General features: G+C 33.3%; 1 pseudogene; it reads right to left on the bottom strand.

Moving 5' to 3' along the window:
* Positions 1-538: 538 nt before the first annotated feature.
* Positions 539-633, bottom strand: LOC114009443 (uncharacterized; annotated as a pseudogene).
* Between the last annotated feature and the right edge of the window lie 4,530 nt (positions 634-5,163).

The raw sequence follows: 5,163 nt of genomic DNA, 5'->3' as shown, positions 1-5,163 counted from the left end.
GATCATTTTATCTTAATCTATAAGTGTTGCTCATTCTCTTTGGACTTTCCTTGCTATAAGGGCATCAGAAATTGGACAAACAAACAAACAAAATCCTTTCTATCCTGACTTAGATAATTTAGTCAATTTGATACCTGTATGATCCATTACATATCTCATGATGTTCCCTTGCACAAGTTCAATAACAGAGAAGTGCAGCCCTTATGGTTTAATTAGAATATGATGATCAAGTCTCTCAGTTGTCAGGAAGTTGTCACCTTCAACCACCCCTGGTAGGCCACCTAGAAGAACAAAGAAATTAGAAAAAAGAATAGTCAATCCTGAATTGGTAATAGAGGTGGGAAATAACAATTATCAGTTTGAGTTTCCTGAATCATGGGACATATAGTTCATCTCACTAAATTTCCCCTTGTAAGTCTCCTCAAGAAAAGAAAAAAAAGATCAATTAGAAAATAGACCATTGGAAAAGTCATGATTTTTTTTTTTTTTTATTTCAGGGTTTAGAAATATTTTATAAAACCATTTGGTATTTTCAAATAAAAATATAAAATGTTTCATGAATTTGCACAGGGGCCATGTTAATCTCCTCTGTATCATTCCAATTTTAGTCAAATGTACTGCTGAAGCAAGCACAAGTCATGATTCACAGAAAAATTCATCATTACTTTTCTGATGACCCAATATTATATTCAATAAATGTTAATGGTATAAGAGATAAGTTTTAATTAATACTCTAATGCACCACCCAGATTCCTCTGTCAGAAATAAGGCACCCATATTCTTCACAGGATTTTGGGTTGCTGACAGCCTACAGCAGAGTTTCTCTGAAGACATTACTCTCCGTCAGAGATGCTGTCTCACATAATACTATGCTGTTTTCCTCGGTGGAGTAAAAATTAAAAAAAAAAAAACTAATGTCTGGCTAATGTGGGGTACAAAGACTTAGATCACATATTTCTGTGAGATGACTTTGAATGACCTTAGGGAGACTTATTGGATCTTCTCTTTTGTAAATAACCCATGACCTCTCACCCCTCACAGGTCTTTCAAAGAGTTCTTCCCATCAAAACATATCTATGCAAGTATTTTTTCTCAGACTTCACTTCTTGGAAAAGTCAGATTAATTCAAGGTGTATATTAAATCCCACATAAAACTTAATTCTTAGTGGAGAAATATCACTCATTTTCACTGAAAGAAAAAAAATAGACCAGAATTATAATTATGTCCCGACCCGCAGAACAGTCGAACAGTTACCTAGGTGAGGATGGTAAGAAAAGGGACCCACACGTACACAAACTCACATAACTCCCAAAGACATACACAGAGTGGAGACAAGACAAGGTGCTGATCAAGTCTCATTTATTGCAGAGCAAACTATGCTTTAAATATAGGCTGGTGTGCATTGATTGGTTGCCCAAAATGCAAATAAGGTATGAGTTAGAGGGAGCCAATCATTAGTGTCCCAGAAGTTAGTCACATGGTTTCTGGGAAATGGTTTGCTCAGTAAGGAAATAGAAACTTAAGGTTTCTAAGATGGCGGATAGCTCTTAAGATGGTGGATAGCTCAAGATGGCTTCCATAAGCAGTGCCCTCCACATAATTATTTCTAGTTTTTATTCAACATTGGACTGAAAATTATATCTGATGTGGTGCGTCAGAGAATAAAGGAGTCTCCATCAGAAGGAAAAACAAAATTAAAACAAAAAGATTGTTTACATGAGAACAAGAATATGAATTATTATGGTAAGTACTCCAAGGATTTCAAGGAGCTGAATAAATCACCTAATTCAGTATTAATTATTGTTATTTATTTTTTAATAGTCTATGTATAGTCTTCTAGTTTTCTATCTTTCTGTTTAAAAATTATATTCATCTTTAGAATGGGCATTATTTTATACATCATCATTTGGAATTTTTTTTCACAATAATTTCTCCCAGTAAGTAATTTAAAAATTCCATTTATCTTAGATAACAATATAAAATATCCCTCAATTTTATACTATGTGTGTGTGTGTGTATATATATATATATGTATATATATGTGTGTGTGTGTGTGTATATATATATATACATATATATATATATATGAGTTTCAGGTTATATATAACTGTTGATATCAAAAGTAGAAAAAAGTAATAATTTTTTAGTTACTAAGCAAAAACTTTAAGCAATATGGGTTATTTGTTGTGGCTTATAAAAATCCAAAACAGTTAGAGGTTATAGAGGTATTAACTCTTAGTTAAGTGATTTATTTATCTTTAAAGAAAAGTAATAATCTCTAACACCTACTTCTATCATAGTAACCCATGAAAGAAGAAAGTGATTTTTAAGAGATACCCAAAATAAGAAGGCCCAAATGTTAAAATTTGTATATTTGAACTTTAATCATTTGCTTTATTGTCATGAACTTATATCATTTTCTGTGAAAACTTTCATAAAACACAACACTATAAGCCAGCAGGTGGCATGGTGGTAAGGCACTGGATTTCCACATGGATAACCACTGTTCATATTCCAACCCTGTGGCTTGAAACTCATGCCACCTGCATGTGCATTCCTTCCATTCCTGCCCAAAATCCCTATAAAAGAATGGAGGAGAAGGGATTGTGGCATGGGTGACTTATCACTTTCTCTCTGTCTCTCTCTAATGAACACACACCTAAGAAAACAAACAAACAAATAAAAACAAACAAAAAACATGTAAGACTAAATAAACTTCAAGTGAAATAAATACAGGAATTCAACATGTCCATAGAAAAGATGATGCTATGATGCTAAATTTTCTTTTGAATGAGAGTTTAGAGTATTTTGATGTGATATATGAATAATAATCGTAGGTAGTATTAACCACCTAACATCTATTACCCTTCCAGCTACTTCCTCCTATTCCTTGGGAGGTGTTATCTCTTCTCCAAAAAGATACTCGTGTGTGGTCCACCTTCCCTAAGCTTTATTTGTAGATTTGTAACCCAGACAATTCCCAAAAGCATATGAATATTTTGCTGTGGTATGCAATTGTGAGTGCTATATAAAAGTTGGGAGATGGGACCAGTAGTTAGTGTAATGGCTATGTTGATGGATGTAGTTGACCGTGGTTCAAATCCTGGACCCAATAGCTTAAACTCACACCGGGCGCATGTGTGTGCATGCCCAAGATCCCAAGAGGAGAATGGAAGAGGAGGGATTGCGATGTGACTACCCGACCTTGGGGGGAGGTTATTTCTCGCTTTCTGTCTCTCTGTCTCTCTCTCTGTCTCTCTGGTGAGCGCAAGTGCCCTATAGCAAAAACTTCTCCAAAAAAAAAAAAGTTGGGAGATAATTTATTTCAGCCGTAATGCACCGAGAATATGATTGACTTCTATTTTGAATTCTAGGAATTGTTCACTCCTATTGTCTCCGATAGCGTTTTGTTTTGCTGTTTTATATTTTTTTACATTTTTATTTCATTTTCTTTTACACATTCAATCACATTACTTAGCTTACAAAGTGAATATTTCAACAGGTGAACATTTCTCCCTAGTCAAGGTGATAAAACTATAAAATATTTTCAACAGATAATACCACATTTCTTTGTTCCATTAATGCTTTGCTTCCCTATTTTTCTTCTAAATATCCTTCCTTAGACCATACTCTTTTACACACACTATATCTGGTATTTACATCCGTATACTGTGTTTCCATATCCTTTAGTCAATCAGTTTCAGTCATAGAGTGCCGATACAATGTCTCTTCTTCACTGACTTTTAATTAGGGCATACAGAAATATATCCTGGTCTTTACAATAAAAGAACCCAAGTAAAATAGATACTAAATAACCATAGTGACAAACTTATGTGGACAATGTTATTTTATTGCTTAATAAGGAATAGAATAAAGTGGGAATACATTTTTGTTATATTTATTTCACATAGGACAAGATATTTCTGAACATTTACCTGATGAAATCTTACTAAGAGAGTCAATGGAGAATAAATACAAGCAAAACAGTTATCATTAAAAAGTTAGCAACGTGAGTTTTATCATCACAAGTATGATCTCCCAACTTACCCCAATCCTCTCCCCAAACCTGACTTTGCCAGGACAACTACTTCCGAGTTTGACTTGTATGTACTGCCGATAATATCTAAGTCTACAGTGAATACACTATCAAATTTTGAGATTGTTTTCTCTCCTAAAAGAATATGTGCATTTAAATAAACTGAGTGATAATTTCCCTGAATTTGAAAACAATTAGAAATGCTGGAATAACTATTATTAGTACTGCTTTCTCATGAGAGAAAATTTCTCTGAACTCTTCTATAAATAGAAATCTATGTGTTTTCCTTATTTCAAGGGTTTATATCTTCTAGAAAAAAATAACTTTAGAGAACTTTTTTTTTTTAATTTAGTGTTACTCCCAGTATGAAGCTGGCAATAATAATCCCCATCATTGGAAATTTCACAATATCATGATCTGGGAAGAAACAAGAACATTAGGGTAAATATCAATAAGTAAGGGACTATTTCTCTTACAACTAAGCCAAAAAAAAAAAAAATAGGGAGATAATTGTCCAGGGAATTTAAGATGCCTCTATAGGAAATAATCATACATAAATAAATAGGAAAGGAAATAGGAAACAAGTTGGAAAGGGTATATATAAATGCCAACCCCATAGCACACTGGTTAAACACTGTGCATGGGATCCAGTACGTGAGTTTTATCATCACAAGTATGATCTCCCAACTTACCCCAATCCTCTCCCCAAACCTGACTTTGCTAGGACTACTTCCGAGTTTGACTTGTATGTGCTGCTGATAATATCTAAGTCTACAGTGAATACACTATCAAATATTGAGATTGTTTTCTCTCCTAAAAGAATATGTGCATTTAAATAAACTGAGTGATAATTTCCCTGAATTTGAAAACAATTAGAAATGCTGGAATAACTATTATTAGTACTGCTTTCTCATGAGAGAAAATTTCTCTGAACTCTTCTATAAATAGAAATCTATGTGTTTTCCTTATTTCAAGGGTTTATATCTTCTAGAAAAAAATAACTTTAGAGAACTTTTTTTTTTTAATTTAGTGTTACTCCCAGTATGAAGCTGGCAATAATAATCCCCATCATTGGAAATTTCACAATATCATGATCTGGGAAGAAACAAGAACATTAGGGTAAATA

This window comes from Tupaia chinensis, unplaced genomic scaffold (assembly GCF_000334495.1).
Source record: "Tupaia chinensis unplaced genomic scaffold, TupChi_1.0 Scaffold000536_1, whole genome shotgun sequence".
NCBI lineage: Eukaryota > Metazoa > Chordata > Mammalia > Scandentia > Tupaiidae > Tupaia > Tupaia belangeri.
The sequence above is the reverse complement of the archived record's forward strand: the minus strand, read 5'-3'. Positions and strand labels throughout refer to the sequence as shown.